At 40.6% G+C, this 27,978-nt stretch overlaps 1 long non-coding RNA gene across 14 annotated transcripts in view; it reads left to right on the forward strand.

The window, feature by feature from the left end:
- Positions 1 to 685: 685 nt before the first annotated feature.
- Positions 686 to 27,978, forward strand: part of LOC128851268 (uncharacterized) — a 72,559-nt gene continuing 45,266 nt past the window's right edge. For 4 of the 14 annotated variants that reach the window (XR_008448562.1, XR_008448563.1, XR_008448564.1 and 1 more), the window contains exons 1-3: positions 689 to 970; positions 11,989 to 12,109; positions 15,832 to 16,420. This is a non-coding gene — a long non-coding RNA (uncharacterized LOC128851268). Of the gene's footprint in view, positions 971 to 11,988; positions 12,110 to 15,831; positions 17,609 to 22,700; positions 25,090 to 27,978 lie in introns of those variants that run through there. The other 10 variants (XR_008448557.1, XR_008448566.1, XR_008448568.1 and 7 more) reach the window with 9 other exon arrangements.

Here is a 27,978-nt window from a genome sequence, read left to right on the forward strand (position 1 = left end):
AATGGGGAACAGACTTAGAGGAGTAGAAATGGAAGGAGGCCAAGCCAAAATACACAGTGAGCCTTTTCCAGAGGCAGGTCAGCAGTGATCCAAGTGTATTCCCACAAAATGGAAGTTCAGAAGGGAACTGTAAGCAATGGAAAATATTACACACTCAACTTGTTACGAACTTCAGTCACACTGGGTTCAGTGCAAAAAAAAAAAATGTTCCTAGAGTTTAAAGCCCCTTTCTACTCTTTTTTTTTTTTCCTTTTCATTCTCCTGTGTTTAAGTAATTTTGGGTTAGGTAGGCTAAAATTAGGAGAAAAAAAAGTCCAAAACGGTGAAGGTGTAAACAGAAAAATCTGTTTTTCTAACACAGGAAACTTTAACAATAAAAATACTTCCTAGCTTTTCATTTATAACATTTGCCAGGGTAAAATTTTTATTCCTCCTTAGGAGAAAGGCAGCTCAAAGGAGAGAAGTTTCATGGAGTTTATTTCCAGTTTTCTTTTATTTTTCTCTTGGGCTTGAAAATTACTTGCTGCCTTGCTTTTTTCAACTATGGTTGCAGACACAGACACTATCCCTCTCTGAAAACAGCTGCCCAGGCAGGGGTGGGCAGCACCTCTGCCACCGGCGGCAGGGGAACCACTTGGCCTGAATTCACTGTTTGTTCTCAGCTGAACATATTCACAGGGGAGCGTCATGTGAACAGTAAGAGAGTCTCGATGTAGCTGTTATACTTACAACTCAGACTGGCTGTTTTCCCTTACACTTCACTTGGTAGCTGCTGTTTCTATTCCAGACCTGGAGAAGGACACATGGACCACAAAAATTTCCACCACTGTATCAGCTGTGCATTTTCGACTAATAAAAACCTATTTCAGCCTTACTTCTTCTTATTATAACTTGCTTGTTTGAGAAGGGCTGCCTCTTGTCAGCCAGCCAGCCAGCCACCTTGTACAGTGTGATAATCTTTCAGCCAAAGGTATGATGGTTTTGTTTGCTATATCTGTGTCTACATACAGTCTGTCTGTTATCTTTATTTTGAGTTCTTTAGTGTCCTAATGGCTGCGCATTATCCTCGCTAGGAAGTAGTATCAGTGATGTCTCACACTGATCCCCTGTGCTTACATAGTCTTCTAAGGTGTTTTCTGCAAGTAGATCCACATAAAGAAGACTTTGTGATGCTTATTGACATTCAGCTTGTCTTTCATTGTACAGCTATTGTTTGCTGTGTGTATATCTGGTACTCGTGTGTCAGTGTCTCATCACAAACTAGATATAAACTGCATTTCCTTTTGTCTGGAAGCAGACAGAAACAATCAGGAAAGATCAGAGAACAGCCTGGTCTACAGCTCTGATATTACAAAGAGAAAAGACAACCTGGCAGTACTCACAGGACCAAACTTCTGGCACTGACTAGACTCCCAAGTTAGGAACTAGACTCCTTAACATCTTTAATGGAGAGAGACAGATATGCTTCCTCTGTTGAGAAGGGGATTTATAGCCGGAGTGTAATTTAGATAAATGGGCTGACCCTGGGAAGATGCATCTGTCTCTCCCTCTCACTATTACCTACAGAGAACCCAAAAGACATGGTAGGTATTGACAGTTAGGTCATATCAGCATCCACCTCTGCTTCCATTTCTCAGCTAATAAGGAAATCCAATATCTTGCTTGTTTCTGGGGTTTTATCGCTGCTCTTCAGAAAGCAGACTAGACGTCTTTGTGGGTTGTCCCTGCTCATCATCTCTCAAAAAGAAATAGGTCAAAAAGCCTCTCCCCTTTCTGCTACCTGTGGCTGGCCAGGTTGCCCATCTTTGTTTTGTAACCCCAGTGATCAATTATCCTGTTGGCCCAGACAGGTCATTGCGTATCGTACACTTGTTAAAACACCTCCAGGCTGGAAGCTTCTGTGCTTAACTTACATTGAAATTGAAGTAAAAGAGGGGAAGTAGCATCTTCCTAAGACTGATCCGAACAGTCCTGGAAATTCAGCTGATTTGAAACGAGGCAGGGAAGTTCTCTTTGCTGGCGAGTCATGTAGGGATGGCTGGCCACTTTAGTGCTTTGATTCCTATTCCACCACCACGGGAGATTTGAGATCAAACATGGGTCCCTAGTTCATAAAGGCCTAAATAACTGGAGATTTAACACACGCTAAATTCGTTCTGCCACAGAGTTAACTGAGCCCTTTCCCGCCCTGCCCTTTAGTGGTTATTGTACAACTTCTCCCTTTGTTGACTTTTTCCTTATGGGATTATGTGTGTGTCACACAGTTGCTTAGGTGCCTGCTCAGCCATTCTGAGGACGTGGGAGTTGTGACTCCTTCCGGTGTCAGCTCTTTCCCAGATGTTGCCACAAGGAACTTGTTTTTAACCATGATAGAAAGCTCCCCTTTTCCCAGCAGCTGGAATTCAACTTTTTACTGATGTAGCTGATTTACAATTGCTGTTTTCTATACCTCTTGGCTATGCCTTTTAGATTCCTTAAAATTTGATGTATTCCTGCTTCTGAATGACATGTTGTTAGTGTTCTGTGTGTGATGTGACCACAGGGATTAAAGGCATATTTTCCTGAAAGACATATACTGAAAAGGGCTAGATATTTGCCTGTTCAAATTACACACACCAGGGTCTCCAGCTGCTCTGGAGAGCAGCTTCCCCGCTGCATGTGGAGTCTGTCATCCTAATACCTCTTCCAAGCTGAGAGAGACGAGCTGCCCTTATTAGGGCTCTTGGAGAAGTGGACTCTCTCTTTATTGGACAACCTAGATTATTTCAAAAACAAAGAAGTCCACTTAGGGTGAAAAGCCTGAAATTTTGTTTCCTGGAATGGCAAGTGAGAAGAAGCATTAATTCAGATTCATTCGTATGGTGCTGATCAACGTATTTGGGAATAGTATGTTGTACAAAGTAAGAACACCTTGTTCTAGCTCAAGTAAAAAATGAGCCTGTGTCCCCACTGCTGTTGCAGTGTCTCATGAAATCTGCATTTTGACAGTCTCACACCTCAATTCTGTATAAGCATTGCTCGCCATTGACCTGCATTTCTTGTGCTAACCTATGATCAAAATTTCCGTGAAATGCAGCATTGATCTGACCACAGTGTGTTAGCAAAATGCATAGGAGTAAAATGGGAACTAATACCTCAAACTACAGTTCCCTGGGCCTCAAAATACAGAAGACTGAAGAGCATAATTAAAAAATTCAGAGATGTATTATTAAGTCAGCTTACCTTTTAGATTTTTTACAATTTTCCCACAGATAAAAGAAAAAAATGAAAGAGGAAGGTAATTGTCATATGGTGGAAATTATTTTAACTGAAAAACTGAAAAATTAAATAATTATTTTCCTGCTACAGAATGACTCAGCAAGTGTCTTGTGTCTAAAATGCTCTCAGTTTTCAATTCAAACTTGCTTCCAGCTCACAGGTACTTTTTTTTGCAGACATCCTAAACCACTACTAACCTCCTCCTTTCTGTGAAAGATCTGAAAATGTTTGTTTGTGGTGGAACAGGCTGCCAAAAAGGATCATGAGAGATCACCACAGCTGACTTTTTCTCTTAATTTTTTAAAATTTTGTGAATTGGAGAAGAACTTCACAAAGCAACAGCTTCCTGAAATCTTCCTCATAGAACTTAAAACAAAAAAAACCATAACATCTCTAAAGAGTCAAAAAAACCCCCAAATCCACAGGTGTGCATGAGTATGTATAATATGGAAAAAGAATTAAGTATGCTTTCCAAGGTCATGTTAAAAACAGAAGTGTAAAAGAGTAAAAACTAGTTAACATGTGGGTTCACCTTTGCTTTTTTGTCTGCTGATCCCACCCCTGGTAACATCTACAGCTCACAGAGTACAAATCATATGTACTGAGTGTTCATGTGGAAAATCCGTATGGCCAAAGCATCCTGACAAACCACATTTCCTGCTGGGTAAGTTAAGAGTCTGTCTTGAGGGAAAGAGGCACTCAAAACTCCCCATGCAGGTGAGTGTAAATCTCATTCTCCTTGCTTGATTTTACCTCTGCTGGTGGTTTTAATTTTCATTTACAACCATTAGTTGGAATGAAATGAGAGACTCAGGGTGCCACCACAGTTTGTTAACCCCAGGAGTTTTGACAGGCTCTTTCCTTGCTGTGGTTTCTTTGACTAGCTCTGCTCATTGGAATGATCTTCAAATCACTGCCAGTCTTGCCTGCATCCACAGTGTAAAGGGAAGGTGTAGCAGGTGTCATTTTCCATTGGAAGCAATAACTCATGGCTTCTGAGTCATGCTCTAATCCCAAAGGGGCTTTTCTTGCATTGCCTTCTTCCGTACCATGGCTTTTCCCAAAGCAACGACTCTGTGCACGTTAAACTTGAGAGTTTTATTTGCTTTATCATAATAGCAATGAGTTGAAAGTGTTTCTGCATTATGTAATCATATAATGCTGGATGTTTTTTTAAGAAAAGCCTGGAAACTAGAACCCCGAGTGCTGCAGTGAATTTATCCCTTCAAAATAGGTACAGCCTAGAAGGAGGAGGTTGGATGATGATTGGTTAAAATTAGTCTCCCCCTGAGCTTCTGGCAAAGGATTGCAAAGTGTAATTTATGCAGCAGGCTTTCTAATCCACCAGGCTTCAATAATGTAGTAAGAATATATTAGTAATGTAGATACATGTGGCTGAGGTTAACAGGCTCTGCTCAATTTTTCAAAAGGAAAAAAATTCCCTTTTGTCTTCAGCAAGCTATGAAGGTCTTCTTAAGGATGAAGGCCAGAACAGGTATGTCAGCTTGATCAACCGATCCTTTGGGAAAAGAGCTTTTGTCTTCAAGAGCCAATAGAAAACTGCCACAAGCATCTTGAATATCTACTGAAGACAAAACCCAAATCTCATCTGACATGCTGGAGTACTGTCGTCTGCAGTCATGTCTTTGTTATTACAGGCTGTAAAACAAAACCATCTGGCCTGCACAGGTAGACGTGGAAGAGCACTGGACTGGTCTATGGCTTGTCCGACTGCGCTGTCCCAGTGAGGAGATGTGTTACCTCACTGAGCTGGCTGGCCAGGTATAGTCAAAAATCACAAAATTCAACTCATATAAAGCTTTTAACAGTTCACAAAAATGTCCTTGTCTCTCACCTAGAATGGTTGAAATTGCCTCAGTGCACTTTTACAAAGCATAAAATCCCCAGCAATGAGTGCCAGGTCCCATTGCCAGGTCCCATGGCTGGTAGAGGAAGGGACTCATCAACACCCCTTAGCCACAAGTATGACCTCACAAACTGACCTCTTCCTTGATTTGCTCACATGTGGTGAGTCCACATGGTTGCTCAAAGGCCATCTGCCTCATATCTTGGCAGCCACTGTCAGGGCAGTTTGCCCACGTTGGGGCCATCTGAGGATGGACGGCATAAGTCTGCATAAAGGCTTTGCTATGGGTTGCTAGCAACCACTTCCCATGCCAAATGTAATTCCTCAGCAGCAGAAAGAAAGCTATCACAGCAGGCCAGCTATATACCTGGATATACAGGAATATGTACTTTGTTGGCCTCAAGGAGCCCTTGCATAAGGGTGTAAGGAATAGAGGAGTGAAGTTTGGAGTTCTGAGGTGTTTCTGTCAGCCAAAATAAGGGGCAAACTTTTATTATGTGCTAGTCTTCTATTTTCGGAGGCTAATTATTCATTTTGTTTAAAAAAATATTTTGCTTAGCCCCATGTTTTACTTTTTGGAAATGGCTCAGGAATCTGAGCAAACCTCCACAGAAGTAAAACTTGCTAACTATGAAGGCTGAAGGCTTTGCTCTACCCAGCGTAACTTGTCTTTGTGTTACTGAAGCTGGTAACATTACACACTTGCACATCTACTGAGCATCTCATCCACAAGTATTTGCAATAAGATGGCAGTGGTATTTATTTCATAGAACGATATATTTTTTTTTGTTCGTTTCTCTGCATATCATCCAAGACTCAGCCTTTAAGAACTGCTTCTCATCCTCTATGTCTGGGTCAGTGCTCACACGAGAGCTGTCCATGAATGTGTCCAGAGAATTGGACTTCTGGTCAATTAAGCTAATATTTTAGAAGAGGACATATCAGGCAATATAGACTGCTCTCATAAGGAAAGTTTGCGTGTCTAAAAGGCCTAATGCATTTTAATCTTCCCCTCCCTATGTACTGCCAGCTTTCTCCAAGACAATCAAACTTCTTAAGCCATCCTTTCTGACTGTTAATTATTCTTATGTATCTAGCCAGGAGACAGACTATGTAGCTGCTGGTCTGCCTCATATGGATATATCAGGTAATTATTAGTCTCTGTAAACAATTCACAATCAGCTAAAAGAGTTTTGTTTTAATTGTATGCATGACAAATGAATACACTATGCTTTAATCTATTTCTAGCAGTTTCATAAGCAGCAGTGGAGCTAACATTAAATACATTATGAATTATTCTAAATCCTCTAATCCTGGAGTCTGTGAAGAACTCAATTTTCTCTTACTTCCCATATCTTGTTCTTTTTAGGCCTGAACAAAGCACCACACACCAAGGTGACTGTGATTGTGCTCATCTGGGAGGAGTGTGCTAGATTTTCTTGGTTCCACCTCCATTCACTACCAATCCCAGATACACGTATTTTCTCCTTTGGCTCACACTGCCTCTCCACTGGGGTTTAGGGAGTTCCTTTAGAAATTATCCCATGCTGCAGTTGCCAGAGAAATGCTCTTTTTCTCTAGATTCATGGTTTGGTGTTGTTTTTTTCTTAGCATGTAATAATATGTGCATGCCTGGGGACTCACAAAAAAACCCAAGGCCTCTCATTATATTCTACTCTCATTATGTTCTACTGCTCCTGTCACTGGTGCACAGAACTTAAATGCTGGTTATGTGTTTTTTACTCTCACGAAACCTTCAGCGCTACCCTGACTTTCACTTCCATCTCATCCGTTTTAAGTGCCTTTTCGTACTGCAACATCTCTGTGGCTCAAGTCCCTGTTTAGTTTGCTCTGAAAAGCTGCTCCAATTCCCACAGTACCTTTTGGAAGATAAAATCCTGTGCTGTGCAGGAATTAAAAAACAGAGCTCTGCATTGTATTCAGGACCATAGCAATCAGCTCACAGAAACAGCTTCATTGGAGACAGATGCCTCTGGGATGAGGGCTCTGGTTTTGATACTATATATCTGCGTGGCCCTATGCCTGTAACACTTTTCTTTGTCTCACCTTCTCACTGTATTTGCAAGAACTTACAATACCCTTACTTTTAGCATTAGTCGCCTATTTCTAAGACTTTTATCATACAAGATTTCAACAAGTGACAGTTCCAGGTGAGTTGCCCTGTGGGTTGACACTCCCTACCTAGGCAAACTTAATATTTCAGATTTTTAAATGTTATTTTAACAATATTACCACTGTTTTCTGTAAGACAGCTTAGCCTCAATTCCCTGGTAATGCAGTAATGTCATTCAAATCTCAGCTGTTGCAAAATATCATAATGAAATTGTGGTCCAATATCTGTCATTATCCTCAGCTAGTTTGCCATAGGTATCAAGTATAGAGGTTAGACATGAGATTGTATGTTCTAGTCTTTAAAGACACCTGGATAGTGACAAAAGAGATGCAGAAACACTACCCAGAGTCAACATCAACAAGTATCCCCAGGCCAAAATCGTACCATGGACTTAACGTACGTATTTGTGAGCGCAGTTTCAGACTGTCTTCATTCTGCCTTTTCTGTCACGTGTTTTTAAAAATGTTTATTTATTTAAGAAGTTTTCTGATATTAATAACAGGCAGTAATGGAGTGCCTATGATATTTCTTTACTTGCTGGTAATTGTTCTCTTCCTTTGGTGCACTCTTGCTTACATTGAGCTTTACATCATGTCAAGCTTGGTCTAGCAGCCACCGCCCCTTCACTCCCCATCATGCACAGCTTGGTAATGGTAAATGGCTGCTAAATATCTGGCCAGGGCAGGAACAGTTTCAGTGAATGGACCCAAGAACACAGATTGCATTTCCATAGCAAATTGCAAATGCTTTTTTCTAGAAGTTTTTTCTCTTTACAGGTAATAATCTGCCCTGTGCATGCTTTAAGCTTTACCCATCTGTATTCCACATAAGCCAACTTTCTCTGCAAAATCTCTATTTTAGATTCAGATGTCACATTAATCAGTGTAGTCATGTCCCATTTGTAATAATCATCTAATCTAAACCCAACATAATATTTGAGTCAATGAATGCAGCTAGCTCTAGAACTCTGATATTTTTTCCTTTCCATTGCTGAAATTTATTCTTTTCAGAATATGTACTCTTTGGACTGGTCCTGGGTATATTCTTTTCCTTTTCACAGGCTGATGTAAAAATATCTGATTTTCCTGCACTGAAGTTTTTATTCCAATAGCTGGACACTGCATGTGTGTGCTCGCTCCCACATGTTCTCCTTACCTTCTGTGATGCTGAACTGTTCACAGACTTTGTAGAATAAGTCCACTATGTTGCCTGTGCTACTTGCTGTCCAAGGTTCTTCCTACCAAGATCTGACAGGATCTGATGGGTACATTCTGTATATCTAATTAACGTTTATGCTTCTTCTAAGTCTAAACCCAGCAAATTTTAAAAAGCTTTGGAGTTCTGATCCTCATTAAAACACTGACATGACAAATAGGGTTCATAAGCAGTCCAAAATACAGTGCTTGACTTCACAACTTACACCCTTCTTTTCTTTGTAAAGTTATGGCTACTAAATGTCTCTTTACTGGCTAAGGAACAGGAAAAATACAAAACTATGGCTACTTTATAGGTAGTTTTTTTCTTTTTGGCTGTGGGGTTTTCTGATTTTGTTTTTTCTTAGAATTCTGTACCCAGTCATGAAAGTAATATCTCCCTGTTCAAAACTTCTTTATTTGTTGCATTCCTGGAAAGGCCAGAATGCAAGAGTCCATGTTCCTTGCACACGGGTTGTTTTCCTTCAATTTCTCTCCTTTAAAAGGCTTTTTTCTATCTCTGCCCCAACTCTGCAAATTAGGCAGCATGGTTAGGTGCCATGACTTAGAGAAGCTATCCGTACACCTAAGGAACATTAGAAGAAGTGCCTGAAGGCAAAAAAAAAAGCAGAGTATGTCTGCCTTCAAAGGCTCCAGCTTAAAGCTCTGTATGACTAACTAAACTGGTTCTTCTAGGCTGTTGCATTTCAGTCCAAACCCTAAAGGCTGGATAACCTCACAACTAAAAGAATTTGGTAGCTCTGCTATTGATTTGCGGAGACAGAAAGCCAAAAATTTGCTTATGTTTGCCTCTAAACTTGCAGGATTCTGATTAAGTTTCTAGGAATGGGAATCACAGCTTTTCCTAAGGACCAGATGAAAACTTATTTGATTGTTCAGCTCCGTGTACCAGCACTCACATGGCTGGTGCCCATGTCTGTTACTACACATTTTGTCTTTAAAAAGTGACTTGAAACTAATAAAAATAGGGGCAGTTTCCATAAAGTGGTGTTCTCTTGCTTTTCCACTGAACAGACCCAAAAATACTTTGGCTCATGTTAGGTAACGCAGTGAAAGAGAAAACGCTTTTTCTTTGATCCGTGAGTTTGAACTGCAATGTAAACCAGATGGAAAAATCCCAGCGGATAATTTTCCCTTCTTCTGACCATTGAGGGCCATCAATCCAATCACATGAGCTCAGAGAGCCCTTGAACAGCTATAGCATATTTACAAAATGAGTTGGACTGAGAATTTTATTGTTCGGACACAGTGGCTGCATGGAAATAATTTAATGATATATCTATCATGTTGCCTAAGGAAAGCCTGAATTGTATAAAAGACCTTTCACTCTAACATGGATCCGAGACAGGTGACTGGGGCCAGGCACTCAGAAAATCTGTGGAATTCGTAGTTTGACGTACTCTATTTTTAGTTGCCCTAAACACTATAGGCAGCTCAGCTCTTCAATGTCTGCTGTACTTCATAATTTTGTCTTACCCTACTGCAAACGATTTTAATAAAATGTGTATGAAATTAATCCCAGTTTTACTGAAACAGTTTCAAAAGGACATAAACCAAATTGTAAGCTGAAGTGGAACAAACCTTGTAACAATAAGCTTGTAACAGGCTGTTGATCAAATACATATGTTCTACCTTTAGATGTTATGTGTTGAATAGATTTCATAGTGATACATCTATGCCTCGAAAAAAGTAATGATAGAGAAGAAAAACATACTGATACATAAGCAGTCTATGTAAACGCTTAAGCCACCTAGTAAGCATCCTTTAAAATGCCACCATTTAAGACTAGCGTACGCTGGCATTTACTTTTTACTCTCTTAGCACTTTGATTGTTTAGGTGTGTGTTTACTGCACTGATGCCAAAATCTGTAGCATCGTCAGTCTCCAGTCAACAATGAAGGACAAAGGCTCAGATTGCTTTGGTTGTGTCTGGAATCTCTCATAACCCTCTTCCAGCTCATAAGACACTAGCATGGTAAAATCAGGCTCTGTTGAGGTATTTACATAGAATGGCACATCCTGAGGCCCACAAGGAAAGTTTAGAGAAGATAATTTTATGAAAGTTATCTGTAAAGGGGCCCTTGTTCAAAGCTGTTGATGCCTCACCTGTCTCTGCTGTAGCTCTCTAGCTACACCTATAATTTTTTGAATAAACACGGAGCCAGTAAAAATATTGAGTCCAGTTCAGCAGCAGGTACAGATTTCTGTTGGTCTCAATAGTGATGGGCAAAGGGATGTGACCTGTGTTTTGACAGATGAGTCCATCAGAGACAGGGAGACTGTAGGCTTCTGCTGCTGCAACTCTGCTGATGTTAATGGATTTATTGCGAAGCTGTCATGAACCAGTATTGGAAAACATTCAAGTCCAGACACAATTCTGTGTAGTGAAAATACTTCAGTTCAATCAAACATTTTCTGCGGTACAACTGTTTGTTGGCAGCACATCAACTTCAAATATTGGAGAGTGGATCACAGGCAGACAGACCTGTTACATTATAGAAACTGCCATGCTTGGCACTTCAAGGTGGTGTCTATTGTCTTTGCAGGAAGAAAAAAACAGTTTCTTTGATAAAGCTTTCTTATTCAAATTCTGTAGAGAACTTGTTCACCTGGAATGACTGCTGCATGCTCTGGTGTTCAACTTGCCAGTGCAGGAAGAGATGCATTCCCACATACAAGTACATTAGATAAATTGTCTACCTTTAAAGAGATCGACATTTATTTTGGAGACTCATTTTATTATGTGAGCACTGGTATTCTTAATGCCGTCTTTCTTAGCTCCTCAAAATTCTCGGTAGTACGTGGATTGCAGAATTTGACCTTTTTTCATTAACAAATTAAATTTGTCCTCCCTAGATCCCTAGAAACGTAAGAAAACAGCCTGTATTCCAGTAAACTCAGTTCTGCTTAAATAGATGTAAATGATCCTGTAGCAGGTGGCTAGTGATCCAGTACAGCCAGCATTTGCATAACTATTTTGAGCTGTTACTGCTTCGTGACTGCTCCTGTCCTAGTGAGTGGGTTACAGTTTTAAAGATGCTGCATACAAATGCAGGACTTTGTTCTTAAATCATGCCAACTGACTGGTTTATTAGCTTGAGCAAACACTTTAGCAATTTGCTCGGTCCTTTGGAACACAAAAACTAGAGTCTGAAATGGAGAAGTTTTCCAGAGAAAGACGTGATAAAGTTTATAGCTTAAAAAAGAAGTTCCAGACCCACTGGAAGAGAAGGTAACTGCATTATGTCTAGTTGTCTCATAAAACATATATGCTCCTGTGTCTTCTTGGCAACACAAAATTAGTTTAAACAATAAGAAAAGATTCAGAATAAGGATATTTTCAATTTCAGTCATCATTTCTGCAATAGTTACCATAAGACTGAATAACAAATTTGGAAGTAATTTGCCCCTGTGTTTAAATGAAAAAAAATGTTAAGCTTGCCAATAGTTTTTCCATGCAGATATTACATGCAAAATCTCCATTTGTTGGTTTATTTTTCTCTTGCAAAATTCAGGTATTCACAGGTTTGCTGCAGAGAAGACTAGGAAACAGTTCAACTGGTCTAAAGGAACATTTCAACCAGACTGCTGAAGAGGGCTAAGAGAGGAGACAGATGTGCAGCATGAGCAAAACATGTAAGGTTTCTCACACTCTCTCACCCTTTTTTCCCAGAAAATGTCTCATTCTGTTGTTAATCCATTATTCTTGTACAGATCTGTGTGATTTAAATGCTGCTCCAGACCAGGTTTGGCACTCAACAGGACATCATGGGTTTGAGTTTTGCCAAAAAGCTTTTGGTGGCTTTTCTCTTCAAGGTTTTAGAGCGATAGCATATGACAATTCATCAGAGACTGAGGTTTTTGCTCATGTCCCAGACTATATTGCAGTTCAGCCCAAGGAAGATTTGAGATTAGTCAAAACATCTTTACTACTTTATTTCTGTCAATGCTGAGTCCCCAAACTGCAGGTAATATCTTACCCTTCCCACTGCTTCAGCTGTGGGGCACCACAGTCAATGGCCAATTAAAAGGGAACAGCTTAACGAGGAGCAGTGGTCACTGCATACTCCTCTCCATTGCATTTCAGTATGATCACTTGTTTGGGAGAGGATAAAGACATTAGAGTATGTTAGAGATATGGATTCTGCTTCCATCTGTCACCAAAGTCTTGCGTGGTTTTGGAGAAGTCGCCTCACTCTCTGTGCTGACCTCATACTGCTTACAAAGAGGGAATGGTAGGCTCCACTTTCCTTTAGGGATCTCATTGAATACCACAGACATTTAATTTCTGTATGAGAGCCCTGGATGAACAGATTTTCTGCTTTGCACCATGTAATATGATTATTTTAATAATTCTGCTTATTAAGAGAAAAATGAAAAGAAGAAACAAGGTAAAAGTAGGTGATGCTTGACAGCAGCCTCCTCATGCTCTCCAAGGTCTACCTCCAGCAAACTGCAACTCCCTATAAAAAAGATCCAACCAGTAGAATCTGAAATTCTCTTTTGTTTAGAAACAACTGTAATATATGATGTTAAAATGTGTGCAGCTCTAACCAGTCTCAGAGTGCTTATATACTGGCAAAGTGGGCATGCTTTTGACTAGTTGTAATGTACTTAAGGGAAGGATTTGTCATTCAGGGAGATCTGTGTGTAAAAGCATTGCTTGAAACGAATGTCTTCCAAGCCATGATTCAAATTACGGTCTTTCTGCTACAAAGAATTTTTGTTGTCCTTATCTTCCCCAACTCACCTCCTCCAGAAACTTTTGTGTTTCACCTGTTTAACACCAAGATGATCTCTAAGACACTGTTGATGATAGGATAGACAAGCGTGTCAGGTATTTTGTAAAGAAGCTTAATTTAGCTAGTAACTTCTAATAGAGTAGCTGAGGCAAAATCAACACGTAAAATGATTTTAGCAAACATGAAGAGAGTAAAGTTCAAAGTTAGGCTTCCAAAAGGCATTTATTGATGGGAAGGTGGGCTCAGGCTGTGGCTCCGTTGAAGAAATCTTCTTTTCACTGAAGTCCTAGAAATATAGAGGTGGATTTGGGGAATTTTTTTTCTCTTTGAATATCCATTTGTCTTTTTGAGAAAATACTTATGCCACTAATACTTTGAATGCATTGGTCATACTGCTGAATAGTAATGTGTTTTTCATATTTCACTTGGTCTCTTCTGTTGCATAGATGGCCTTTTTTATTCTTTAAACAACTACAAATAACAAGCTTTTATTTTTCTCTATATCCTTTGATCCCCAGACTCTCACACAAGTTTGCCAAGCGTTCAAGAAAACAATTCACTATTTAGGCATTCGGTATATGCTATTCCAACTTCTGTTTCTTTTGTTCTTCTCTCCTTCCTCAGAATTGAAGCCATATCTCTCTCTCTTCTCTTTTTCTTCTGTTTCCCTTCTTTTTCTTTTGTGTTTTTTTTTTTTCCTTCTGTAATGTGCATTTTATGACTTGGTCTTTTCTTTTGGCAAGTTGGCACTAGGTGGATTTTGGAACGCTTTTGCTTAAGCATTAATTGTCCTTCACAAATTAGCCAGTGCCACTGGTTAATTTTGGTCTAACCTATAGCTTATTTGTAGTGTAATTGCAACATAAAGGCCTAGACTTTGAGCTGGTAATTTGTACTGCTGATGGCATTGGTCAAATAGAGAAAAAAAGTCTTCTTGCTTCAAAAACTTTAAAATTGATTCTCTTCAAAAGTGGCATAATGAATTACTATGAATTTTCTCCAATAAGTTACAAGTGGTGTAGAAACAACAGAAATACATTTGTAGTGAACGCCAAGAGTCAAGAAAATTGTATATGATGGGATGTCCAGCCTGTAGGTGTATAAGCCTTCCACTCCACGCAGTTTCTTTAATGTCAATGCAGTTCATTAATATAGATCTGTATATCTGGGTCCTAAACAGCACAGTTTTCTCAGCAGATTTCTTCCTAACAAAAATGCCCTAATTTTGAAAGCAAATATTTTGTTTTCTGAATAACATTATAGAAGAGCTTCGATAACGTTATAAAATACCTGAAAGTGCATAATTCTTCCTGTCTGTGGTATTATTGTAATTTTGAAGTGTGAGCAAATAAGAGAAATTGTCTTAAGAGGAAAGTTACAAGAAGCTGAAGACAAGGAAATTCAAAACCAATGTTTTATCTTAGTTCTAGTCATAAACAGAGGAAGCAGATAGTCTGTAAAAACTACCTTAAAATTAAATTAAATACGTGTGAACATGTGTGCCCCTTAAGTAGATGTTTATACACATTTATAATGTTATTTTTGTACATGCTTCAATGATTCAAGTGTGTAATTAAAAGCATAAGACTTTCTAAGATCTAAGTGACTTAAGATCTTGTTTTCAATAATAATATTGGTACTCAGGAGCCTTTATTTCCATTAATGTTAATGGATCATACAGTGCTAGATGTTAGGAGCATTCACATTTGCAAAGGGAATTCTTTGCACTTGTTTAAATATTAGTTAAAAATGTATCAAAATGTACATGCACAAAGAAGCAACATTAAGAACATCTTTTATTTGAGCGTTTTTTTCTATCTTGCTGCTTCCTCCATATATCAGTAGCACAAAGCAACCTGAACACAGCAGAGACTGGGGAGCTTTCTCTCTTGGGTCCATCTCTTGGGCTGGAGGCAGGTTAAACATTGAGATACACAGATCTGGAACCTCATGGAAACATTGCATCTGCAGGGTGGTGACTCCTTTGCTGGCATACTTTGTCCTTTGCCAGGTTAAAATGATTCAGGAAATATCATGAAGGCACTGTGATCCCTTTGGCTATTTCTTCTCTGGTGGCTGAGCTGAGACCTTCTCAAAGGATGAGCTCATGGAGGAGGGGCTGATGTTTTGCATCCCCTTTTCCAAACTGCACTATGCTCTGCTTACTGTTTCCATTTACTTCCACTGAATAAGTATGAAGGATACATCCCATTCTCAACTTTTATGAGAAATGTTAGCAATAAGGTTTAGAAAATATTGGTGCCAAGACCCTTAACAGATCATCCGCTAATCACCAGGTTCATTTGGGAAATGAGCACATGGAAATTCTGCTCAGGAATATGTATTCCTGTGTGGTTTGCTCTGCAAACTGCACCCGGTCAGTGGCAATACACTTTCTCTGGGAGGGGAGCCAGCCCTGGAATGTCATGCAGAAGGCCAGTATTCTAAAGGAGCTAGTCACAAATATTCCCACTGTGCAAAAGGCCTTCCATCCCCCTATGCACCAGGGAAGAACAAGGAGGGGCTGATATCAGTGCCTTTTAAAATATCTGCATGCTGTGCCCGCAGCAACAGTTGATCAAATCATCATGATGTGCATTCTCCCAAATTTTGCAGACAGGGTTGTGACAATAACACAGGTGAGATGATTCAGACGTGTCTGCCTGGTGACTTGGGAATGCAGAGCTGCTCTACCACTGCAGTACTTGACCACAGCAAGAAGCCACAAGAGATTTTTGTCAGCTCGTGCCACACAGCACAGGAATCCCACAGAGTTCCTTCTGAACAGCACCAGCACCTGGGATGTGTGTAGCAGGAGTCTGTACTTGGACCAGCTACACTCTGCTTCTGTGACAGAGTAACTGAGAACTGATCAAATTCAAACATGCCTGCAGGAAGAGCAGGCATCGGTACCTTGCTCATCAAATCCACATCAATTAAACAAAACAGAACCATCAAGGAGATGGTCCAACACACCTTTGTAATTTCACTATTGTCTTTCTCCCAAATTTCAACTTCCTACTGTGAACCTTCACAATCATCTTTATGAGTGGGTGGCGAAACTTGCCTTTGTAGCTAGTTTTTGTTCTGGAAAGCATTTGAACTTTGGGGTATATTCCCTAATTGGCTGCAGGCAGAGAAAGATCATGGACGATTTCAGCCCTTAAAAGTTAAGTTCTGACAAAGTTACAAGCAACTGGAAATGGTGAGTATGATGGAAAGTATAACATTATCTATGTAACAATGGATGGAACAGTAGCAAGACCTATAATTACAAGTGACAAAACAGAAAAGAAAACTTGTGTTCCAAGAGATTTAAAAGGTGTTTGGGTTTTTTTTTTTTTCTTTTTTAAAGCCTGGGTCAGAATGTCCCTTTCCACGTTAAAACCCAGAGGAGGGGATTTCTGCTTGGAAACTGCTACACAGTGATTTGCACACCTCTCCCAGACCCACACATCCCTGAGGAAGAATATCTCTGCTCTCCAAAGGGCGCAGATTTTCCCTTCCAAGTGAGCACACAGATGCCTGAATTTAACTTATTTCAGGTCCTGCCCTAAGGGTCTTTCTCACCCCTCACTCACCTCATCCCTACCCCGAGTTAGACTGTTTTCTTTGGAGACACCCCTGTAGCTGTCTTGTTTTTTTGGGAACAGTCTTCAGAATGGAAAAAGGAGAGATATGGAAAATATGCAGCCTCCAGCATCTAGGCCGCCTCCCAGCACAGGTTATACAGAGAGGGAAAGGGACAGCAGAGGTGGGTAAAAAGCAGATGTGACTTGGCATCTGCACAGTATGTGGCATGCTAGTACCTGGCTGCTGGCTTGCTGTATTCTTAAAATATTACAGCTGCCTTTCTGAGCTCTCTAAAAAACTAAATAAAACAGGTCTATTCTATATTAACATTTTTTTTATGATATGATATTTTTATTATGACTTTTGGCAGCATGTGTTGAGAAGCAGAGATTTTCACTGACATGTGGGACCTCCGAAGAAAGGCTGTTTGTCTCAAAGAGGCATGTTGTTTCATGACCTTTCACAGATGTTTCGTGAATTTGTCATCCTGAGGTACAGAATTGCTTTTGTTAGGATGTGGAAATCACTCTGTACTTGTGGAGCTGTTGGTGACATGACTCACAATCCCACTGCATAGACTTGGACTCATACAATAACTGGATAGCAGTAGAATTCTTTTTTTTTTTGCAGTCTGTTGTGGAAACAAAGCAGATAAATTGCACTAACCTATGCTTTCTCTCCCTTCAACCAGTGGTAAAAGTCTTAAATAAATGCATACGAAAAATGAGTGATGATCTGTAGTAAGGATTTATTACTTAACCAGTTACTGGAATCTCTCCCTTAAGATTATACAAAGGGCAATTAGATGTGGGTTTTTTTCTCATTCATAGAGAAGTGTCTTAAGCAAAACCAGGTAACAAAGAGCAAAGCTCAAAACAAATGACAACACCATGAAAGAATCTGCCTTCAGTCACTGAAGAGTCCTCACAAAATCATTTACTTTATCAAGGCAACATAGTCTGGGATTTATTATCTAACAAATGTTTATTATTTTTAATATCCAATGAGTGTTTTTCAGATACTTGTCCTAGAAAATGAGGGCAACATTCCCTCAAGTACTCGCTGAAACTCTCTTTGGACACTGTGGAGCCATCTCTATCCTCTCCTTAATGACAGCAGCCACCCATTAAGGCAGCCAGCTGAGATACTTAAAAATGCCTCTCTTGTCTGTCCAGGTTGCAGAACAGAAATAAAGAGCAGGTCAAGCCACTCTTCTGGACTGTGGAAATCTGACCAAGTTCAGAGAGTTGGGTATAGGGCTTGAGAGTTAGAGGGACATCTTTGGACCCGCCAGGAAAAGGCCAAACTTGAACAGCTTTCAGTGCCTGAAGGCTACTGCAGGGGCAGAGGCAGTACAGCAAGTGAGGGACAAGCTTCCCTCCAGCGCAAAAGTTACCCTGTCCTTACTGTAACAGACACAGCTTTTTAGTCCTACCTAGGGGCAAGGCTGCTCTGATGCTTACAGCCCCATCATCTTCCCAGCTGCATCTTTTTGTGTCACCCCAGGGTCTCTTTTCCTTCAGCCTGCATTTTGGGGAGGATGGGGATCTGGCTGTCACTGACATGCCCAGGATGTGCAAACACTTGCTGCAGCAGACCTAAAGAGTCTTTCCGTACTCTCAAGGCTTTTGTCGTTTTGAGCGAGGAAGGTGTATTTTACCTAGTTGATGTTCCCAATAAGAAGAAATATGTCCTGTGTTTTCCCTACATGAGAGAAAGGAAGGATTGTGGAGTTGCTGGACTGTAAGTGGGGACAGAACTTTTCCTGGGGACTCCTGCAGCAGCTTAGCCCCTGCAGTCCTGGCCGAGTTTGCAGGGTTGTGATCAGAATCTGTGCCTGTTGCTAGGAAAAATAACATCGTATGCAGCCTGTACAAGTCCCCAGGGAGACCCTTAGCCTCCTGCCCCATGGCATCCTTTTCAGAGAGCCATTTCCCAGGGCTGGCTTTTTTTTTCCTAGGGCTGCTCTGCCCTTAGTTCTTGGGAGGACAGGAAAAAAAGCAGTGAAGCAGAGGTGTGAAATCAAGTGGGATGAGATGTAATGTTTGTAATTATGGGGAAAACCTCTGAAAACCTGGATTAGAGCATATAAATTCTGGTGCTTCCATCACTCTTCTGTATTAAAGTAATTTTGAAGAATTAAATCCAATATTCAATAAACAACTTAGTAGTGCATCAGGGCAGGAACTGAGCCGCTAACAAACAAGCATATCATAAATGTTGGGCTCTTCCCAGGAGCCTGAGTAAGGGGAAGGGATTGCTTCACAAGGAGAGCAGCAGCGACTGCAGTATAGCCATGAGCACGGAAGGTCTGCCCCAGGGTGTCCCAGAGCACATCCTCTCCATGGCTCCTTGCAGATGTACCAGATGTTGCTCTTGATGTTTGCTTGCAAATACCAGAGAGAAAGGCTGGCCTACAAGGGTGTGTTTTCCTCCCTGGTGCCACTGCTCAGTGTCAGCACCGGGCAAGAGCACCTCCATGAGCCCCACAGAGGAAGTGGTAGGGTGGCACAGCCCTGTGAGATGAGAGTTGTAGAGGGAGGAACTCACTGGAGGGATCTCTGACCCATCCCAGGAAACCTGTGCCTGGTACCCATGCAAGAACGGGCAACACACAGCTTCATATGGACATTATGGAGATTCATCACTGCTACCCCTCTTTGCTGCTCCAGGCACTAGCTCAGCTCTTGATTGCCAGGATTAAGGCTGGCCTACGAAGTTCTCTGCTCCCACAGCCACTACTAACAGCCCACCTATGTTCAATTGCCCAAAATTTATGAGGCACGGATGGTGGCACATTGGTGCTCTTACTTTGGTAGCCAAATACGTGGTGTCTTTTGAGGTCCATTTGCACTCTCTGAGATAACTAATGCTGATTTTTGTCCTTCCACTGTGTAAACCTAGTCTTGTGGCATCAAAATGACAGGCCTCCTCCCAGGATGTTATCAGGAACAGAGGCGAGCAGCCAGCTTGCCACAATGCACGTCTCTCACTAGCCTTAACAATAGCCCCATAGGGCAAAGAATAAAACCTATTCATAGTCTCACTCTCAAATCTTTTGAAATGCTTCCTAACTGTTGCAGCAGAGCAAGGGAAGTGATTGGTGTAGGAACCACATCAAGGGCTGCCAGACTCTCAGACTCTCTCAGAGTCCAGCCTCTCTGATATGGCTAGTCAGCAGAAATCAGAGTGCAGTGCCAAGTCTGATGGCCTTTTTGGGAGGGAGGCCTCTTGAGAGCAGAATAAACCCCATTCACCTCTGCTGCCCATAAGGACTTCCCATTCAGTTCTTGGGGCTTTTTGTGCAGCAGCCACAGCAGATGACTTAAGCTCTGAGTCTGGGGGACTTGGGTGGGGGATGTCCGTGACCGTTTTGAGCTGCTTTCCTATGCTACATTCCCCTTGCAGCACAGCCATGAGCACTCAGGCAGCGTTCTGCTTGAAAGAATTTTTAATCCAGTCCAAATAAGATAAATCTCTGGGGCTTTGCCCCTTGGCCGTTACTATTGTTGTGTGAATAGGCAATTAAAAAAACAGAAAAACATAAAACAAGCCATAGGAACTGCCATGGTAGGTCAGAAAAAAGTATTTCTGTTGCAAGCAAAGCAAGGATACCAAGAGATATACAGCAGCGTTTCTCGTGGCATGTTATCCCAGCTTTCTGGCCACCAGCCATGGGGTCGTCCTGTTCCAACCACACTGCAGCCTGAACCTCCTGGCACTGCTTCGGTCGCACTTAACATTGTCATTACAGTGACTTTTGGGATTGCAAGTATGGATGAACACTTTCCCGTGTTTATTAGCAGCAAGATCGTTGAAAGCAGTTTTGCTTATGAGCTTGGCAGGCAGGTATCATTTTTTGCAGCAGAGAAAGGATGGGAAGAGTCAGACTTCAGAAGAAAAAAATAGAACAATCATAGGGAAAGAAAGAGAAAAAATGTATCAGATTAATTTTGCATCTGTTCTTACTTACGGACTACACTCTTGCGTTGACTGGTGACCTCAGATTCAACGTTCAAATGTAACACATGGATTATTTTTAACTCCAGACTGGTAAATATCAACTATATGGTATATCCAACTGCATTAGCAGATAGGTTGCCAGGCTAAAGTGAATTCATTAACCGGCAATAGTGAAAACATTTACAGGACAGGAATGATCGGAGAAGGAAGGAATTAAAATATCCTAAGTGCAAGAAAACACACTCTGGCATTTCCACAGTAGAAAAATCAGTCAACAGGACTATGAACTCCTGAACTGATCTGTGTCCCCTCAGCTTGACCTTTCCAATTGTAAGCTGCAAGAAGCCTCCATTCGAGCAGGCTGAAAGCATCTGCTGCACAACAGCAGCTTTTCCCTGTACATCTACCCACCTCCATTTTCCTGACTGCTAGGCTTTCACAAACGAGTCCCTCTCAGGTGGACTCTGCCTATCAATATGAGTTTATTGGCAAAGCATCTACATGCTTTGTAGCTTTTTAAGTGCTTAGGGACATGGTTTAGGGAGTGTTAGGAATGGTTGGACTTGATGTTCCAATGGGTCCTTTCCAACCTTGTGATTCTGTGATTCTGTGATGTTCTACATGCCCACACATTTTGGTGAATATCACGTGGTGGATGTGAATCCAAGTCACTGAGTCTTTTGCCCATTGTACATTCTTCATGACCGAGAGCATCCTGCAAGTCAAAATAGGCATTCCCAGAGTTTTCATAGTCGAAATGGTCTGTAACATGATTTTATAATTAGATGGTAAAAAAACCTAAATGATTCCTTCCTTCCCACTCACATGGTTCTCCTTAGAGCCACCTTCTTTCCATGATCCCTACCCCTCCTCCTCATCTTCCAAAACAAAGAAACTTTCCTCGTTTCTCTCCTGATACTATTTCCAGGAACACTGTCTACTTTCAGAATGCGGTGCTGCCCCTCTAGTCCCGTATTTCAGACTGAAGAGATGGACTAACCATGTGAGACCTTTCAAACAGAAAATGTTTCCAGTACAAAGAGCGGCATTTGCATTGTTTCTTTTACTTGCTGCTGCTGGTGGGCTTTGCAGGGCCCTCAAGAGGTGTGACAGCAGACCAGGGCACCTCAAAGAGCCAGTGGTTTCATTTATGTCTTGCTATAAGTGTGACAGTATCAATTCTAAGTAATTTCCTTTGCCTGCTCTGCCATCTCAGCTGTGCTTCCTAGGGATGTTATCAAGGACTTTTTTCTGCTGATTACAAAAAGAGTTGCCATAATTTGCTTCTCTTTGGGCAAAAGTACTGCTGAAGATCCTGGCACAGAAATACAATGTTTCTTACTTATCTTGGGTGGGCCCAGCGGGTCAGAATTGGTTACTCAGTTGATGTCTTTCCTCAATTAGATTTTTTTAAAAATTAACAGTATAAGATCAGTTGTCATCTGGCAACTAAAGCCCTTGGGAGAGGCCACATCTGTAATCAATGAGAAAGCTGGGCCAGAATTAAAACATGGCAGTGCGACTGTGCACATAAATGTAAGAAAAAGGATGGGTAGACAAACAGAATTTCACTTCCCATGAGAAAAACTTAAGAGGTGGAGAGATGTGCCCAGGCTTAGCGCCACACAGATGGATATGTGGCCTTTGGCACAGGTGGAAGTGGGGCAGGATGGCAGGACTGTCCTTGCACCTCTGCAAGGATGTTGTTCTATGCAGCCAGATAGAAGGAACATCTCACCAAATAATAAGTTATGGACCTTTGTCTGGCCAGAGATCTAACACCTGACGTGCAACACTTGAATCTGGAGGCATATGATCTAAAAGCAGGATGAAAGATGTTTAGATCTGTGAGAGGGGTGGTTCAAGGCTTCTTTTGTGCAAGAAATAAGACTTTAAATACATTTTTACATAGAAGGAATCACCCTGATGATGTATCTGTCCACCTCCAGTTCTCCTTCTGGCTGGAATAGACAAGATGCTGAATTCCCGCTGGTCGGATCAAAAGGCATAACTCCAGTTAAACCGTTCCAGCTGAAAGTTGAGTCATGTGAAGACAGGAGGAAACACCAGAGCCAGAGCTGTGCTGTATCACATTTTTTTCTCCATCTTGAAACACATTATTGGAGACCTGGGTGATGATGTAGTCTCCAACTATAACTTTGGAAACTGCTGTAGTCTTTTATATACTGCTATAACCCCTTCCCCAAAATCTGCACATCTTGTCAGGTGCTGGTATTCCTCTTTAAACAGAAATGTTCCTCTACCGCAGAAGCTTTTGACAGGTTTTTGCCAATAGGTCAGAAGCTAAGGAAACTTGGTTAAGTGCTTGTATTTCATATATAAGGTCTGTTCCTAAAAAAAAAATGCTTGATTTGTACATAACCAAATATATGGAAATAGATGGGGATGGTGGTAATGTACGCAAACTCTTTGAGTCAGGAAAACAAATTATGCACTCAATTTTCAAGGGACCTATATGAAGATATTGTCATTTCTGGAGATAAAGTTGTAACATGGAGTGTTCATTCGAAATGAAAATGGCTAACTTGCCAAAAGATTTTGATTAGCCAAAATTTTATGCTTGGAAATTTACATCATTTCTTAATCCTGTTCCATAAAATACACTGCCATACGTAAGTGTTTAACATCACATTTGTAGGAATTTGATCCAGTTTAGCACATAGTAAATTAGTTACATGAAGGTTGCTTACTTTATGCTTCTCTGTCTGTTCCTAATACTCCGCCTGCCTCACATTCCACTCTGCCCATATGTTCCATCCCTGACATATAAAAATATAAATTCAAGATGAGAGGATTAAGACCACCCTGGAATATTCTGCCTTTACTCTTTTTAAAACAAAAATAAGAGTCCTGTATTTTGGCTTCCGAATGAAGCAAGAAAAAAAGAAAGATTATATGAATTCATTTGCAGATCATATGGAATATGTACGTGCATGGATTTACAACATGAGTCTCTTCATTCATGTGGAGTTACAAGGCTCATGTCATGTTTTCAGGGTCAGGTCAAAGAGAAGAGCAATGAGTTTGTTTTTAACACAGCAATCCCATCAGTCAGAAGTAGAGACAAGTTTCCCAGGTGATCAAAGTACGTTTTAAACCAGCTGACTTGGGGAGCTAATATTAATTTTGAGAGGATTTGGGTCAGATATGAAAGGATTTAATCCTCACATAGTTAATCCTCCCAAGAGCTAATTTAAATGGAGGCTGATCTGTCAATTACAGCATTGCTTCACTACACAGTAGAACTTACGAATAGATGAGGCTTAATTTTGTTTGAAAATTTGTTCAAGTACTCTGTTACTATTTCAACTAAAATGAGAGGAAGTAACTGAGGTAAAAAAGAAGCTGAGGCTTTTTCTCCCATCACTGATGGTGAATCCCTTTGACTTAAATTCTGTCTGAGGAGCTTTCTTAAGGGTGAAGCTTAATGATGGTTATGTATTTTTTGGTCAAATGTGACTAATAATGCACATTCAAGGCAAATAAAATTACCTTTGAATCTGTCAATTTATACAACTGGCTTTTTAAGTTGGATGAAAAAGAAATCTAGACATTTAATGCTAGTTTTTTCTCCTAAAATTAATTTGTTATTTTGAAACACATGTAGTTCTTATATATGAAGAACATTTTGAAGACCCCACCACACCCTGCACTCCTAAACTGAAACATTTCACGTAAGGTTGAACAGAACAGTCTGTTTGACCAAAGGCAAGACATTATGGCTGCTAATTTCTTAGTCAAGACGTAACATGTTTTATTTCAGGTTACTCTAGAACAACACCTTTGATTTGAGGGTACACTAATCAGCTGCAAGTGTCTGATATTTGTGCAGCAATTCTCTGGGAGTCTGACAAGTCAAACAGCGAAAAGAGACCTTAGTAAGAGCTGAGCTATGGAACCAGCGCAACAGATTACAGAAAACATTCTAATTCAATTATGAAAAATGTTGTCTTCATGTCCAAATTTGGTTAAAATTCATGACTTTTGAGTCCTGTTTCACACAACAATTTTTTTACCATACTCCACAGTGATAACATAACGGTGTTTTAATAGCATTAGAGAAGACAATATCATAAGCAACTTCCTTAAATTGCCAGAAGTTTTGCATTCACTTATAAATACAGCTCAGCCTTGCTGATTAAATGTGGAAGTAATTTATCCAAGTGAAATGTTCGGTCTTTTGCCAAGATTTTATTTTACTGCATGTTTGCTGGATTGATCAAGAGTATAAGGCATGCTAAGATGGGAATCACTCCAAGATTTGGGACAATGTTTCTTGTTTCTGATCCTTGCTTGCTCCCCTTGTCTGCTGCCACACAGAGTAAGGAAATTTTCAAAAATTAAGAGAAGAGTGTAGGGTGCTCTTGGGTGCTTTCTCGTGTGTTTTCTCAAACTATTGGTGTACTCAAGTCTTCTGAATCCTTGTAGTCTTCTGATTTTGCATCACACTTTGTAGCATGTTTTTTCTCTGAAAAAAAAAATGGTTGTCGCACTTCATTTCTCCTTGGTCACTTCCAAGTTGGGCATTTATCAAATTCCTCTTCAAAGCGGTGTCAAGGTTCATATTGATTTCAGTAAGTGCTGGAGCAGATTTTTATGCTATTCTCCTCCCTTTGTTTTATTTGGGAGGTTAGTCTGGATCTTTGAACTTTTCTGTCTCAAAAGTTTTGAAGGACGCCTGCTCCTCTCAGTGTCTCTTCTCCCCTTTCCTCCTTGTGACTGACTGTGACTGACCCATTGGCACCAAAAAAGTCTCAAACCATTCCCAAAGCATTGCTCAATGACAAGTGGCATTTGCTCCCCTGCTTCTCTGGCAGAGTAGCAGAGAGGGAACCAGGGTGCACAAGGGCCACTGAGCTCTTGGGAAAGAAATTGCTGGAAGCAGCAGGAGGTTTTTGCTGCTTATAGGAAGCAGCAACTCAACAATTGCTGCAAGCAGGCCGGAAGAGTGATCAGCTGCCTTAGGATCCTAGTGAATAAGATTACCAGACAAAGCTAATGTAGTCCTCCAACCTGTGATAGCTGAACATCCTGCTCTCCACTAAGTGGACCAGAGCTTGACTGTGGCATAAAGGCACATCATCTCTTCTCTGTTACATCAGGGCATCCAGACACTGTGCATTGTCTCATAGGGCAGCACTCACCCTGGGGCACAACATGCCTCTCTTTGGGGCTGTTAGGAATCTGATGGGAAGAGCATGCATTACTCAAATTTGTTCTGTGTCCCTCAGCTGAATACAGTCTTTTGGTCAAGTACTTACTGTTTGTGTGCAAGAACATGAAAATTCCAGTGTCAGTCCTTTTTTCTCTCTTCCTCCTCCATATTTATTTGCCTTTTCTGAAGTTTAATGCATTGCAGCCAGTTTAATAAAACAGGACTGTAAAGATCCAGGCTTGACTGTGCTCTAATTCATTGCTTTTACTTAGTAATAGAAACTTCCTGTAGCTCCTAGACAGACAGCGTGCCTCTGGAGCCAAAGGCATCATACTGTATTATCCAGTAATTTTTTAAGCTTTTTTTGCTAGACTTAATTCCTGAAAATAGTACTGCTGGTGAAAGTAACCTTAATGTTTATATCAATGTAAAAAAACTACACTAATAAAGGACTTTGTTATCCAGGAATAAACAAAGTTAGTTTTCTTTGGTTTGTTCCACTTGCTCCAAGTGTCTTTAGATAATTTGAGGACAGAGGTTCAGAAAAGATTGGAACATTACTTTCCCTTTAATCCTTAGATCCCTCAGCTGACTCTACACTGTGTTTTCATGCTGAAGGGTAAAAATATTTTCCTGGCAGGTTGAGAATGATTTTTCATTAATCTTTTCTTTTGGAGCCAAGATACATTTTTTCACAGAGATCTGATGTGACATAATACTGTACCTGGAATTTCACACTAAAGAGAGTGGAAAAAACATTCTCACCACAGCAAGCATTCACAACTGGGCTACGATCCCTCCAGCAAAACCAAGAAGCCAAAAGAGCAATTTAAAAAGGGGACAGGAAGAGAATATGGGGCATAGTCATTTCCCATAGGGAGGAAAGCTCTGAAATGTCATACTGTTCATCAAAGCCTTTCAAAGATAAACTGATAGAATATGGTATGCAGTTACACAGGCCAACAATTATCTTGCTTTAAAGTTGTCTCAGCAGTTTGAAATCCTATTAATTAAAAAAAAAAAAAAACACATCAGGGCAGAATCTCAATGTGTAAACGCGAGGAGCAATGAAAATGTTTCAGATTAGTGCAATTCAAAGCAGAACAGAAATTGTTTCTGCAATTAAATACATATGTACATGAGCTTGGGTTTATGAAAGTTGATAGAATCCACTCATCTCCCTATTTTTGGCTTATCAGTGTTTCCTTTCAACATTTAAAGTGTTTTCTTCAAAGCCCAGAGCTGGAGCATCTCCAAGCAGTTTAATTGCCCAGATGTGGAGTGGATTTCCTAAACACTTGCAGCACGGTGAAGACATGATGGGTTTTGCTTGGAAGCCAATGAAAAGAAGAGAAATATTTTCAAATTCCGACTTGGTTTTCAAAACGACTTGCTGGAATGTGTCTTGAAAAATTCCCAGGCCTCAACAGACAAATATATCTGTCTCAGTATACATCTAATCATGGTTCCATGCTGAATTTTTCTGTTGTTGCCTGTGAATTCACTAGACACAGCCGTTCCTGAGTTGTTTTTGTACTCATAGTAATGCACAGTAAACTAACTATTCAAAGCACTTCCGTTAGAGTACTAGATGGGTGCACTTTTCCTTAAGCTTAGAGGTCTGTGTTGTGTTTCTTAGTACTAAATAACCCCAATCACCACACTAATGGGAGACAGATTCAACGAAAAAAGATCCTTCTGTCACATATCTTTCCACCACAAGGAAATTTCTTGGTTACAATACGTCACAGCCAGTGCTTACCTGAAGTGCAGTCACCCAAACTCTGATTTGTCCTCTGTGGCAGTCAAATTTATTGTTTTCCAAGAGAAAGCTAGATGGACCACCCTTCATGCTCTCGTGCTGCATTGCTATTGCAGTATCCCCGCAATATCACACCCCTGTAGGAAGGGAACAGAAAAGGAAGGCATTTTTTATCTTTTTGACAGTGCTCTGGTGGCATTTGTTCTACTAGCAAGACTTATTGAGCTGTATCGGGTAATTCTCTAATCACAGGCTCTTGATTGTTCTAGAACGATTTGAATTTTCAACT

The sequence above is a fragment of the Cuculus canorus genome, chromosome 2, assembly GCF_017976375.1.
Source record: "Cuculus canorus isolate bCucCan1 chromosome 2, bCucCan1.pri, whole genome shotgun sequence".
NCBI lineage: Eukaryota > Metazoa > Chordata > Aves > Cuculiformes > Cuculidae > Cuculus > Cuculus canorus.